Raw genomic sequence first — 15,926 nt, forward strand, 5'->3', positions numbered from 1 at the left:
CAAACGCCATGGCAGGATAAGATGACAGTGAACAAATCAAAGTTACAGATAGAATAAATTTAGGTTGCAAATTACCAACGGTGACAGGACTAACAACCTTAGTTAGACGTTTAGAGCATGCTGAGATAACATGTGTAGAATCACCACAGTAGTAACACAAGCCATTCTGGCGTCTATGAATTTTCCGCTCATTTCTAGTCAGGATTCTATCACATTGCATTAAATCAGGTGTTTGTTCAGACAGCACCATAGGTGAATTTGCGGTTTTTCTATCACATTGCCTTAAATCAGGTGCCTGTTCAGACAACACCATAAGGGAATTTGCGGTTTTGCGCTCCCGCAACCGCCGGTCAATTTGAATAGCCAGGGCCATGGAATCATTTAGACCTGTGGGAATAGGGAAACCCACCATCACATTCTTAATGGCTTCAGAAAGGCCATTTCTAAAATTTGCGGCCAGTGCACACTCGTTCCACTGAGTCAGCACGGACCATTTCCGAAATTTTTGGCAATACACTTCAGCCTCGTCCTGGCCCTGAGACATAGCCAGCAAGGCTTTTTCTGCCTGAATCTCAAGATTGGGTTCCTCATAAAGTAAACCGAGCGCCAGAAAAAACGCATCAATATCCGCCAATGCCGGATCTCCTGGCGCCAGCGAGAAGGCCCAATCCTGAGGGTCGCCCCGTAAAAAAGAAATAACAATTTTCACTTGCTGAGCGGAGTCTCCAGATGAACAGGGTCTCAGGGACAAAAATAATTTACAATTATTCCTGAAATTTCTAAACTTAAATCGGTCTCCGAAAAACAATTCAGGAATCAGTATCTTAGGTTCTGACATAGGATTTCTGGTAACATAATCTTGTATGCCCTGCACACGAGCAGCAAGCTGGTCCACACTTGTAATCAAGGTCTGGACATTCATGTCTACAGCAAGCTTGAGCCACTCAGAGGTAAAGGGGAAAAGAAAAAAAAAAATGAGAGAGAGGAAAAAAAAAAAAAAACTCAGAATTTTCTTTCTTATAATCCCGCTTCTGCAATGCATTTAACATTTAATACTGGCCTGGCAAACTGTTATGACCCCAATGGCGAGGGTCTCAGAGAAATAGGTAAGTCTGCGAAGTACAAAAATCCAGCTCATAGGGCAGTGGTAACTGGGTTGACCATATATCTACTCCTAACGCCAACACTAGAAGTAGCCGGGGAACATGCCTACGTTGGTCGCTAGATGTCTCGCGCCAGCCGGAGAACTAACTACCCCTAGAAGAGGAAAACAAAGACCTCTCTTGCCTCCAGAGAAAGGACCCCAAAAGTAGGATACAAGCCCCCCACAAATAATAACGGTGAGGTAAGAGGAAATGACAAACATAGAAATGAACTAGGTTTAGCAAAGAGAGGCCCGCTTACTAATAGCAGAATGTAGTAAGATAACTTATATGGTCAACAAAAACCCTATCAAACATCCACGCTGGAAATTCAAGAACCCCCGAACCATCTAACGGCCCGGGGGGAGAACACCAGCTCCCTAGAGCTTCCAGCAAGGACAGGATACAGATTAAGTACAAGCTGGACAAAAATGCAAACAAAAACAAATAGCAAAAAGCAAGAAAGCAGACTTAGCTTAATCTAGCAGGAACCAGGATCAGTAGACAAGAGCACAACAGATTAGCTCTGATTACAACATTGCCAGGCATTGAACTGAAGGTCCAGGGAGCTTATATAGCAACACCCCTGAACTAACGGCCCAGGTGAGCATACAAGGGATGACTGACATACCCAGAGTCAAATCACTAGTAACCACTAGAGGGAGCCAAAAAGCAAATTCACAACATCCACCTTTCTGTGTGTTTGGATGCAGTGAATTGCTCTCTGTCATCCAATCTAGATCTGGGGCATGCTGAGCTGTCATTATTTGATGAACAGCTAAGTTTCGTGGTTAGCTAGGACGTGCTGAGCTGTCAGTGTCTTGATTGACAGTCTAGCCATCCAATTGGAGTTTGGGTGTTGCTTGAGCTTCATCCAGGTGTCTCCTATTCAGGTAATTACATGGTTATTTAGCCATCTCTCTGACCTAGACTAATGCCAACTGTAGCTTCTTGCTTAAGGTACCGTTACACTAAACGACTTACCAACGATCACGACCAGCGATACGACCTGGCCGTGATCGTTGGTAAGTCGTTATGTGGTCGATAGGGAGCTGTCACACAGACAGCTCTCTCCAGCGACCAACGATCAGGGGAACAACTTCGGCATCGTTGAAACTGTCTTCAACAATGCCGAAGTCCCCCTGCAGCACCCGGGTAACAAGGGTAAACATCGGGTTACTAAGTGCAGGGCCGCGCTTAGTAACCCGATATTTAGCCTGGTTACCATTGTAAAAGTAAAAAAAAAACAGTACATACTCACATTCTGATGTCTGTCATGTTCCCCGGCGTCCACAGGGTTACGTGCTGCTGCTCAGAGCTTCCTGCACTGAATGTGTCAGTGCTGGCAGTAAAGCAGAGCACAGCGGTGACGTCACCGCGCGGCCCTGCACTTAGTAACCCGATATTTACCCTGGTTACAAGTGAACACATCGCTCTATCGGCGTCACATACGCCAATCCAGCGATGACAGCGGGTGATCAGTGACGAAATAAAGTTCTGGACTTCTAGCTCCGACCAGCGATATCACAGCGGGATCCAGATCGCTGCTGCGTGTCAAACACAACGAGATCGCTATCCAGGACGCTGCAACATCACGGATCGTCGTCGTTCTCGCTGCAAAGTCGCTTACTGTGAAGGTACCTTTACTGGTGTATATTTGCCTTGTTGCTCTGTGTTCTAATCTACTGCTGCCAGACTTGGACCTCGTTCTGACCATCTGTTTGCTTTGACCCTTTGCTAGATCCACTGTCTTCCTGGTATTTAGACCTCAGGACCGTGACCTGACTATTCTTTTACTTCATCCCTCTGTCTCTGACATACCATCCTGGCATTTGACACCTGAACTGTAATCTGACTATTCTTTTTATCTCCCTCTGTCTTTGACATACCCTAATGGCTTCTGACTAGGGTTGAGCGACTTTTATTTTTATAGGATCGGGTCGGGTTTCACGAAACCCAACTTTCTCAAAAGTCGGGTCGAGCGAAATCGGCCGATCCTATAAAAAAGTCGGGGTCGGGGTCAGCCGAAACACGAAACCCAATGCAGTGCAATGGGATACTATGGTTCCCAGGGTCTGAAGGAGAGGAAACTCTCCTTCAGGCCCTGGGATCCATATTAATGTGTAAAATAAAGAATTAAAATAAAAAATATTGATATACTCACCTGTCCGGAGGCCCCTGGACATCACCGCTGGTAACCGGCAGCCTTCTTTGCTTAAAATGAGCGCGTTCAGGGCCTTCCATGATGTCACGGCTTCTGATTGGTCGCGTGCCGCTCATGTGACCGCCACGCGACCAATCACAAGCCGTGACGTAATTCTCAGGTCCTAAATTCCTAATTCCTAATCCCACCAAGGACAACATCTGCAAAGAGTTTGTATGTTCTCCCCGTGTTTGCGTGGGTTTCCTCCGGGTACTCCGGTTTCCTCCCACATTCCAAAGACACACTGATAGGGAATTTAGATTGTGAGCCCCATTGGGGACAGCGATCATAATGTCTGTAAAGCGCTGCGTAATATGTTAGCGCTATATAAAAAAAAATAAAGATTATTATTAGAAGGCTGCTGGTCACTACCGGTTACCATATAATTTTCCCTAGCCAAATAGATTGAAATCATTTTGACATTGAAAAGACTGTGTTTGCATTACAGAACTCAAAACAAGTTCAATAGGCTCCAAAAGGAATGTGGAGTGTTTTTTGCTTATTCTCCAGGAAATAAGATTATTTTGAGTTTAGATCAGCATCTTCTTGGAAAAAATTGAATTTTAAAAGATCTGCTCATCTCTATTTGGGGTTGATCTAATGACAATGTACAAATATATGAAAAGTAGAGAGATTTTTTGAAACTTGTATTTTTAACTAAGTACATTAAATGTAACATTTCTGATTAGCTAGCAATGGGTCATACAACTGACAAGGATGTTTGCTCCAAAAGAAAAGAGTACCTTCTATGGCAGTGCCATCTTGGAGGAGGACATTTTTTTTTCTTCTCTAGCAAGATGGCACATGCGGAATAGCAGCTATCAGATCACCTCTATATACACAAATAGCTGTTACTGCGCAGGCACAGCAGGCGCCATTTTAAAATGGATTTTTTTTATATTCCACAGGAACACATAAAGCACATTTATTAATTGTACATTAAACATGCGATCATGCTGCAGTGCAGGTGCCACGGCTGGCACCTGCCTGCAGAAGTTTTTTTTTTTTAAGTATGTACATATATTCATTCTGCAAACTAGTGACCTGTCAGCAGGCTGCATTATGAATACTTAAGCAAAACACCACATGAAGCTTCCCCCACAGGCCGCACGAGCATATCATTAGCTGAAAACTGAAAATAAAGCTTAAACAACCACAAGACGGATTTCATCAACCCAGGTATCATTTTAATCAGTATAATGGCGCCGACCTGACACTGTGTGTGGGATACTGTGCACAATCCTGCTGACAGGTTCCCGTAAAAATAGGCCATTGACACTCAATCCTGCCCTGAAACTGGGCTGTGTGAATGCGGCACTAGGTCCTTGATGCTCCATCAATAATCTTCCAAATGCAAAATACTTTAAAGGCATATTTATCAGACATACAATTCATTGTTCTGACAAATGTTGCACATCCATCAAGATGACACATAATCAATGTTTGCAGGCTTGCACCGATTCTAATTTTATTTATTTTTTATGTTTCTCAATTACACTAATGCATAAGAATCTGTATTGCAAATATGCACAAATTACCATATATTAACATAAAGTAAATGTAGGCAAAACTAATAATGCATTTACTATTGTTAAAAATAAAGCTGAGTCTTTTACTTACAAACCTGTAATTATCAAATTCCCAGTGCTATAGGCCCCAAATTTGGTAGGATAATATATGCCTAAAGTTGTTTTCTATGCAAATTTACTTTTTTTTACCTTGGTCTCTATAGTAAAAGTTAAATATGCAATATCCTGTAATAGAACTTCAACAATATGTATATATGATATTTAACCTGTAAATCCAGCTCTAGTCACTTTGGCATTCTTGATTATTCTCTAAATAATTTTATTTAAACACTGGACCCCAAATGACCAAAGACAATAGAATTTTGTCAGCAGATTCCTCCAATTTGAATAGGATTTGACAACAACCTTATATCTTTGGGGCCCAGCAGAGATAGGACTGTCATCAGGGGAAAACATGGATCCCATTGTTTACCCAGGAGCAGTAACAGAGTTGCCAGCTGGCGCTGCCCATCTTAACACGCACGGTTGGCTGAGCTGAATATGCATATTGTTAGGGTAATTTGGGCTGATAGCAGTCAGCTTGTCAATGGTTTTCTTGATATTTTTCGCTAATGTCTATGGCCACTTTAATTTGTGTTTGCCTTGACCACTTCTCTCTCATGGTTATTGCCATGTAACCATATAGTGATTGACCTGCCTGTGTGGTCAGCTTTAACCCCCAGCCAGGAAACCTATATCCTGCAATAATGTTTCACAGTCTTTGGATGATACTGCTGTTTACTATTACTTGTAGGCTAAATGATTGCTGTTTATTTGTACAGCAATTACTAAGCAATTGTTAATCAAGAAGATAAGTAGAACTAGCTGATATCCTTGATTTAAGTGTGCCTGGAGTCAATGGTAACTGAATTATTTTCAAGAGTCTGTGAATAGAGGAGGCTGATTGCACTGATAACTAATTTACATTTACGAAGTGTTAAACTCCAGCCCAGAGTCATTATGTGATTGGCAACGATGTGCTAAAAAATTCTGAAAAGCATGTAAAATGTATTATACTATTTTAATTTATTTAATGTGCATATTGCTTTGTTTTATTACATAGCAGCCAACTATTTTTTTTTATATATTTTTCAATCTGTTTTTCTAATAAGGATATATAAGCACAATTATTAATGCATTATATTTAATATTTTTGTCATATTATTTATATTTTTTATGCAACATTGTTTAGGTTAAAGAAAAATAAAATCAATGTGACTATAAATGTACATAGTTGGAAGTACCCAGTGGAAACCTTGTGGAGGCACTGAAAGCCCCAATAGCTCTACATAACTTTCTCTATGTGCTACTGTATGGTGTTCAACTAGTAAAATGGGTTGATAGGAATATTCCCATCTTAGCCATACATTGCTGTGGCAGAAAATCTATGTCTATGTGCTAGCCACAGGAGGTTGGGACTCCAAAAAATAAGCAGACCACGCTTCGCTGTTTCTATGACTTTCAAATTCCTTAACCCCTTTCTGACCTCAGACGGGATAGTACGTCCGAGGTCAGAAGCCCCTCTTTGATGCGGGCTCCGGCGGTGAGCCCGCATCAAAGCCGGGACATGTCAGCTGTTTTGAACAGCTGACATGTGCCCGCAATAGCGGCGGGTGAAATCACGATTCACCCGCCCCTATTAACTAGTTAAATGCAGCTGTCAAACGCAGACAGCGGCATTTAACTGGCGCTTCCGGCCGGGCGGCCGGAAATGAGCGCATCGCCGACCCGTCACATGATCGGGGGTCAGTGATGCTTCTGCAGAGTAACCATAGAGATCCTTGAGACCTCTATGGTTACTGATCGCCGGTAGCTGTGAGCGCCACCCTGTGGTCGGTGCTCATAGCACACCTGCATTTCTGCTGCATAGCAGCGATCTGATGATCGCTGCTATGTAGCAGAGGCGATCGAGTTGTGCCAGCTTCTAGCCTCCCATGGAGGCTATTGAAGCATGGCAAAAGTAAAAAAAAGTAAAAAAATGTGAAAAAAATAAAAAAACTATAAAAGTTTAAATCACCCCCCCCTCATTCAAAATAAATCAATAAAAAAAATCAAACCTACACATATTTGGTATCACCGAGTTCAGAATCGCCCAATCTATCAATTAAAAAAAAGCATTAACTTGATCGCTAAACGGCGTAGCGAGAAAAAAATGCGAAACGCCAGAATTACTTTTTTTGGTCGCCGTGACATTGCATTAAAATGCAATAACAGGCGATCAAGAGAACATACCTGCACCGAAATGGTATAGTTAAAAACGCCAGCTCAGCACGCAAAAAATAAGCCCTCAACCGACCCCAGATCATGAAAAGTGGAGACGCTACGAGTATCGGAAAATGGCACAATTTTTTTTTTTTTTAGCAAAGTTATGAATTTTTTTCACCACTTAGATAAAAAATAACCTAGTCATGTTAGGTGTCTATGAACTCATACTGACCTGGAGAATCATAATGGCAGGTAAATTTTAGCATTTAGTGAACCTAGCAAAAAATCCAAACAAAAAACAAGTGTGGGACTGCACTTTTTTTGCAATTTCACCGCACTTGGAATTTTTTTCCCGTTTTCCAGTACATGACATGCTAAAACCAATGATGTCATTCAAAAGTACAACTTGTTTCGCAAAAAATAAGCCCTCACATGGCCATATTGACAGAAAAATATAAAAGTTATGGCTCCTGGAAGGAGGGGAGTGAAAAACGAATACGGAAAAATGGAAAATCCCAAGGTCATGAAGGGGATAATATCAGAAGTAAACTTGAAAGTAAACTTTGCAAGGCTATATACTATAACAAGAACTATAGACAAGACAAATTACACAAAAATAAATCAGTGTTAGGCCATGTGCACACGTTCAGTATTTTTCGAGTTTTTTTCGCGTTTTTTCGCTATAAAAACATGATAAAAACGCGAAAAAACGCTTACATATGCCTCCTATTATTTACAGTGTATTCCGCATTTCTTGTGCAAATGTTGCATTTATTCCGCGAAAAAAATCGCATCGCGGAAAAAAAAGCAACATGTTCATTAAAAATGCGGAATTGCGGGGATTCCGCACACCTAGGAATGCATTGATCTGCTTACTTCCTGCACGGGGCTGTGCACACCATGCGGGAAGTAAGCAGATTATGTGCAGTTGGTACCCAGGGTGGAGGAGAGGAGACTCTCCTCCACAGACTGGGCACCATATAATTGGTAAAAAAAAGAATTAAAATAAAAAATAGTCATATACTCACCCTCTGATGGCCCCCGAAGTGTTCCCGCCTCTCCAGTGCATGCTCTCTCTTCTGTTCCTATAGATGGTGTGTGTGAAAGACCTGCGATGACGTCACGGTTTTGTGATTGGTCGCGAGACCGCTCATGTGCCCGCTCACGTGACCGTGATGTCACCGAAGGTCCTGCACACACAGCCTCTATAGGAACGGACGCCGCTGAGGAGATCAGCTGTCTGCAGGTGAGTATAACCATTTTTTTTATTATTTTTAAACATTCTATCTTTTACTATAGATGCTGCATAGGCAGCATCTATAGTAAAAAGTTGGTCACACTTGTCAATCACTATGTTTGACAAGTGTGACCAACCTGCCAGTTTTCCAAGCGATGCTACAGATCACTTGGAAAACTTTAGCATTCTGCAAGCTAATTTCGCTTGCAAAATGCTAAAAAAACGCGAAAAAAACGGGAAAAAAAACACAAAAATAATGCGGATTTCTTGCAGAAAATTTCCGGTTTTCTTCAGGAAATTTCTGCAAGAAATCCTGACGTGTGCACATACCCTTACATATGAGAAATATATTTTCTATCTACTAGTTTAGTACATGCAATCTAAGGTGTCAATAAAACCTGACAATATGCAGATGCACAAATATACTGACCCCCTGTTCCTAAAAAACTCCTCTAGGGACAGGAGATGCTGATAAGAAAGATTTAGTGGACACATAAAGATAGGGAAGTTAATCCTTTTATTTAGGAAGGAAGGTTCAGACCCTAACCAGGGAACAAAGTTTATGCATCTTTTACAAAAAAAGAAATCCCTGTTGACTCTTATAGGACTTCATGGCTACTTATGGAGACTACTTTTTATTCATATGCAAAAGAGATCCATTCAGTAGATGGTCACACATCACTTATATCTAATCCAAGCTGTGCTCAGTGGTTTGAAGCTGGTGACCAAGAATGCAAAACACTAGTTTCGGTTTGAAGAAAACAGAAGTTTTCGGCTGTTTATGTTTCAAGCCCTTGACCTGTAAAACAGGTCAGTTTTCATGACCTTACCATGCATGAAGACCATTGTAATTTGTCAAGACTTTTGCTCTGGATTATAAATGTCCTCACTTAGTTTCGCACTAAGATTAATTAAAGTCCTAAATTGTCCTAAAATGGGCATAAAATGTAAATGTTTAAATGAAAATCTCGAAAACACTTAGTTTATTTACTGTGACAGTCTGCCATAATGTTCCATCTTGAGAGGTTTTTTTTAATAAGCCAGAATTTTTTATAGTAGTGTATTGCATCGAGTCTAACTTATTTCGGGTGTGCTTGTGGTTCTTTCAGTGAGCCAAAACAAAAATAAAGCATTGCATCCGGATAACTATTGACCATTTACTGCTTAATGGAGTTTATTTATTGAAGGTAATTCTATAGTCTGGTTTGATGACCTAGTAGCATGGACTGATTGAGAAGGATGAACTGATCACATAAAGTAAATAATATCTGCTATCTTGAGTAAAAAAAAGTACACGCTATATTAGCTGTATGGTTTTATGTATGAGAACATAAAAAAAACACATCTGTTCCTTAGAAGGTCTTAAAATTAGGCTAATACTAAGTGACACTTAGTGCATGAAGAAACTGAACAAATTTTAAGAAAAAGTGTAGGAAGGGAGATCTTAAAAAAATAGATACCTGTAGTGATTAAATAGGCCTGCCTAAAAACATGAGTTTGCGGAGATGCCTAAAATGTGGGATTCTGTGAATTAACTAAATTGTCTGGTTTGTAGCACAAAAAGTGTCTTGGATATGGGAGTGGGAAGTTCGGATTATAGTAGATGTTAGTCTTAGATCATTTGTTGAGCGAAAGCATGAGCAGTGTGGTAGACAGAGGTAAGGGAGGAGATGTAGGGCAGTGCAGAACTGTGGGGAGTAGTGATGAGCAAACATGCTTGAATAACGTCTTATCTGGGCATGCTATGTTATCTGAGTATCTTATGTATATTACATTCGAGTCCCTCCAGCTGCATGATTTGTGGCTGTTCAACACCCTCAACACATGTGGGGATTCCCTAACAAACAGGCAACCCCCACCTGTTGTGTCTGTCTAACAGCCGCAAATCATGCAGCCACAGGGGCTTGAACATAATATAAGAGCACGGCCAAGATACTTGGATAACACCCGAACGTGCTCAGATGAGACATTATCCAAGCACGTTCGCTCATCACTAGTGACAATAGCTTTGAAGGTGACAATAATACGTTTCTGTGGTATTCTGAAGTTTAACGGCAACCAGTGTTATGACTGGCACATGGTGAAGGCATCTGTGTAGTGGCTGGACAGAAATATGAGCTTTGTGGCTGCTTTCAGGGTAAATGAAAAAGGTAAGAGTTTTGTGAGATGAAGATTGATTAATTTTTTGAAGCGTTGAAGGTAAGAAGACAGTTATTGGTAATACTAGAGAAGACATTCATTACAAATAGCATGTTTGCTATGGGAACGCCCAAAGCTATTATGAAAGGACTTTATCAAATGATATATGCAAATTGCCTCTTCAGAGAAAAAGAGGACTTGAACTCTCTAGCGCCACCTGTTGGAAGTAGCGATCCTACAAGTCACAATCAACCTTTTAACAAGTCTTGCAATATGACTTAGGATAAGAGCCAAATTAGTACCTCAATTCACAGACACTGTGTTTTGGACTGTTGGCCCTCATTGACTCACCTAGTCCAGAGCCTCTCACCTAGCCAAATCAGTTCTCATGCTTCTCAGTGAAGAGGGGCAACAGCCCAAAACACTGTGTCTGCAAATTGAGATACTGATTTGGCTTTTATCCTAAGTCTCATTGCAAGACTCGTTAAAGGGTTGATTGTGACTTGTAGCATCGCTACTTCCAATAGGTGGCGCTATAGAGTTCAAGTCCTCTTTTTCTCTGAAGAGGCAATTTGCATATTAAATTTCCCAGGGGAGAATTGCACGGCGAATAAGCCTCCTTACCTTGACAAGCCAGAGTTGGTATGTCACTCTCCATAAGGAGAAACCTTACCTCTTAGACCTCTTTTTCAAATGAAACAGACAACAGTACAAAGCTGAGGACATTCTGCCAAGTGTCAGCAATTTATTACGTTTTTACGTTAAGGCATTGTCATGTAGCATGACATCCACCATAGACCATTTTTTAATGACAAGTTACATAGTAGTCATCTGCATTCTCCAGCATAAGGCCAGGTTTAGGGTTTATTTACATTTTAGTTATATTGCATCTCTTTATTTATACAAAAATTGTAGCAAAAGCTGCTATTTCAAAATGCTTTTGTAAAATTGTAGCTAAAAAAGAAAGAAAAGAGCAGGCCCACCTGAAGTGGATATTTTTGGTTTCAGTTTGGGTATTTGCTGATTTCTGCGCATGAAGCTTCTAAGGTGGGAAATATACAAATTGTCTCTTCAGAGAGGAAGAGGACTAGAACTCTAGTGCCACCTATTGGAAGTAGCAATCCTAACAGTCAATATCGACCGTTTAACTAGCCTTGTCACATGACTTAGAATAAAAGTCAAACCAGAATCTCAATTTGCAGACACTGTGTTTCGGGGTACTGCCCCTCGTCAGTGCAAAGTGGAGATCTGGTTTGGCTGATTGAGAGGCGTCTGCATCAAAGAAAAAACAGTTCGCCTATTGTAGAGACTTAGTTTTACCTATGACACATACTGTAGGTGTAAGCAGCAGAAACAAATGTGAATACCCCAGTCAACATGTATAAAAAAATTCTACACTGTTTTATTTTAGCAACATTTTTAAAAGTCAGAAAATATGATCCATACAGAGAGAAAAAATCATTGCATTCACCAACATGTTTCGGACATATACTTTTCCTTACTAATTTTACATGCATATAATGTACTGCATATACATGTTTGTATGAACCATAGATCAGTAAATACCCATGTGCAAAAGTATTGGGTGTCTGCTTACTAAAAGTGCATTAATGACATGGACAATTGCAAAAAAATTCTTATTATAGCATCACATAATAGAAACTTAAAAACAATTTATATACGCCATGAAACCTGTATATACAAACGCAGCAGCCAACAACAAGACAGTAGTTAAGCTTCCTTAATAGCATGATATACCGTGTGTGGTATGGCGACTGCTCATGTGATTAATGGGCGGTATGTATCGCAGAGGTGGGTGGCCCTGTGATGGAAACCTGAGCTTGTTTTCTCAGCAGATCTACTGCTGAGGGTTTAGTATACATTGGGAAGGCTTCCAGGTAACTTGGAGAGATGGGTGGGTCCAGTCACCTATGTACCCCACCCAAGGGGGTGTGTCCGAACACCCAGGATGGAGTCTGTGTGTTTGTGCACAGGCAGTGCTGGTTAGTGTGAGCCAGAGTGAGACGTGTTGGAAGGACGCCTCTGAGAGTAAGAGGTATCCGGGTACCTGTGCGGACATCGCTGACAGTTAACGGACACTAATCCGTATCAGGCATACTGGGGCTCATCGAGGACCAAGGGTTCTATGAAGACGAATGGTTGCCAGACGGTGCACAATTTGCTGTGTGTTACCAAGTTCCTGAAGAAAGGTTTATGCTGTGTACTAATAAATTGAATAGAATTTTTAACCCTGAGTGTCCCGGTACATTCCTCAATGACCAGCCAAGTGAGTGCGCCCCGTCCACAGATAGTGGAGAAATACTACACTTGGTATTCTGCGCTATTTGCATATCATCGCCTTTCCATTTCACTTTTAATGAAAGCCAAGCTATCAAGTTGGTGACGGCTATTTTGGTATTATTGTCTGTCAAGTTGGTGATAAAGATGTCGGTATTATGGGTCAGGTTGGTGACCATTACGTCTTTATCATTATCAATATTGGATTTCTTGAGAAAATGATAAAGGATATTAGGTCATCAGCATAGTAGGCAACATACCCATTCATCTAGAATTAATGGGATCATTACAAATGACAGTTGCGCCCCTATGTGTGTAAATTGGGTTTTGGAGTAAAGATCCAGACATTGCTAATGTGTGTCTCCTTTAATATCTGCATAAAAGCTATGGGGGAATGAAAAATGCACAATACCATTTGGTGATACGCTTTTAGCTGGAAAAGAAAGTAAAATGAAGCTGCTCACCTGAGCTGGGTGTGTGCAGGCACAACTCCTATGAACACCTGAAGGTATCAGCTGCTGCTGACTTGTGGCGGGGGGATGATATCCTCCAGGATGGTTGGCCTATTTGGAACACGATATAAGGCTGTGCTGCTGTAATAAAGCATCCGTAGGACCAAGAGGAGTTGAACGCTTTTATTTCCACAACGCGTTTCAACGCTGGACTATCATCTTTTTCAAGTGAAAAAAACAATTGCACCTGTTATTTTTCATTTGGAAGAGACACTAGTCCAGCGTTGAAACGCGTTGTGGAAATAAAAAAAAACATTTAACTCATCATGTTCCCAAGGATTCTTTATTACAGCAGCGCTGCCTGATATTGTGTTATGGTCCAAACTGGTCCCTTAATATTTGCACATATACATTTGATTTGCCCCACACGTTTCTTTGATGACACAGCAAGCTGCATCTACAATCTACGTCTGTCATTTATTCCTACTAACACAACAGGCGACAACAGGCAGCATGTCACCTGCAGCCATCTGTCATCAGAATGTCACTTGCTTACCTCCGGCCTTAAGGGATGGAAGAGAAGTGTCGTGCAGCAAAGAACTGAAAGAAGTATAGCTGGATAGACCTCCATTAAATTACAAGTGCTGGGGAAAGAAAAATATATTATGACATAAACTACTATATGTGCATACAATAATTGGCTAGTTGAAATCAATGTTCCCATAGAAACACTTTTTTTTCCCACTGATTTCTTTATAAAAGAACTGATCTGTAAATTTATTAACTAGAGTTGGTAAGCTAAGCTTTATATAAACCCGTCTCATTGTAGTTTCATGAGGTAACCGGTAAAGTTAACCTTGCCTATAGTTGGGGTTACATTTTGATGAGATTCCATAATCAAGGAGATTAAGCACCCACCCACCTCTGTCCTTAAAATCCCTTCACTTTGACACCTTATCAATGCCATTTGACAGTTGTGATGCGTGAAAAGTTGTCTCTTCCATGAACATTTAGTAAAATATACAGTGATATTTTGCCTCGGAACAGATGATTTTACCGAGAGCACAATGCCATCCATCAGTATCCAGCCACACGTCACATGTTAGAGAGTGACAAATACACCACCAGTTGTTTGTGTCATGTGGTCAATGACTCCTTTTTAACCAGCCATTATTTGTTGCTTGTGGGGGATCTTACAAAGCAATTTGGTCTCCAGTTTAATTTGGAGACCTGATGATTAATACACAGCACACTATTGTGTGACAATAAAGCACAGACTGGGATTTCAGAGGTTTTTTCATTTCCTTTCTTGTTAGCTTCTGTTTAGATATTTTGCTGTATGTGTGATACTTCTATTAAATGTAACTATTTTGTATGTTACTGTAATTTTTCCTAACAAGGTTGATTTCACACAAGCATATGAAAAAATTGACCAATTGTTATCCAGAAAAATAAACAGATAATTTCCATCCATATTGCGACTGTATTGTATCCGTATTTACTGTATACATATAGGTATCATTAGGTCACACGTATTAAAAATGTAATTTGAAACTACATTTCTATTAAATTATTATTATTATTATTATTATTATTATTATTATTTATTTATATAGCACCATTAATTCCATGGTGCTGTACATGAGAAAGGGGTTACATACAGGGTTATAGATATCGTTTACAGTAAACAGGTTTACAGTGACACACTGGTACAGAGGGGAGAGGACCCTGTCCTTGCGGACTTACAGTCTTGTATAAATTATACAAAAAAAGGTAATATATAACTACGGGACTACAGAACAGGAGAAGGACTTGGGTATTCTGGTTACAAGTAACCTGAGCAGCAGTACTCAATGTCAAGCAGCAGCCACAAAAGCAAACAAGATTTTAGGGTGTATAAAAAGAGAGATAAAATCCTTCGATCCCAACATATTGCTACCCCTTTATATATAGCTTGTGAGGCCATGTAGAATATGGGACCAGTTTTGGGCTCCACATTTTTAAAAGTATATTTAGAAGTTAGAGTCAGTTCAAAGGAGGGCAACTAGATTATTACAAGGGATGGGAGGCCTCTCATATGATGAGAGGTTAGAAAAGTTGGGTTTGTTTAGCTTACAAAAAAAAGACACTTCAGAGGGGATCTCCTTTACATGTATAAATATATGTGGCCAGTACAAAGGATTGGCACATTACTTATTCCTTCCAAAGACCATTGTGGAAGCTAAATAGGAGAGGGTTCTTTACAGTTCCTTATGTCAGACTCCGACTGTGGAATGCCCAACCACAAGAGGTAGTAATGGCAGACACTATAACAGCTTTTAAAAAGGGGCTAGATGATTTCCTCAGAACATACAATATTGTGGGTTATCATTAATTTAGTGATAAATGTATAATTGGTGGAGAAAGGTTGAATGTGATGGACCTAGGCCTTTTTTTAACCTATGTAAAAATTTTATTCCAGTTGCTACAAGTGCCATGCTTAGTTTTCTAAGGCATAGTTCAGATGAATATTTTTTTACAGACTGCACATGACCAGCACATGGACCCAATGTATCCCATTGCACAAGAGAATTTTCAAATGAATCTCAAGTCCAGGTTGAAAAAATGAATTTCCGATGCACTTTTCTGGTTGGTTTTATGGACCAGAATAATTTATTTAACGGCAGGGCTTCTGCATCAATC

Source organism: Ranitomeya variabilis, chromosome 5 (assembly GCF_051348905.1).
Source record: "Ranitomeya variabilis isolate aRanVar5 chromosome 5, aRanVar5.hap1, whole genome shotgun sequence".
Taxonomy (NCBI): Eukaryota; Metazoa; Chordata; class Amphibia; order Anura; family Dendrobatidae; genus Ranitomeya; species Ranitomeya variabilis.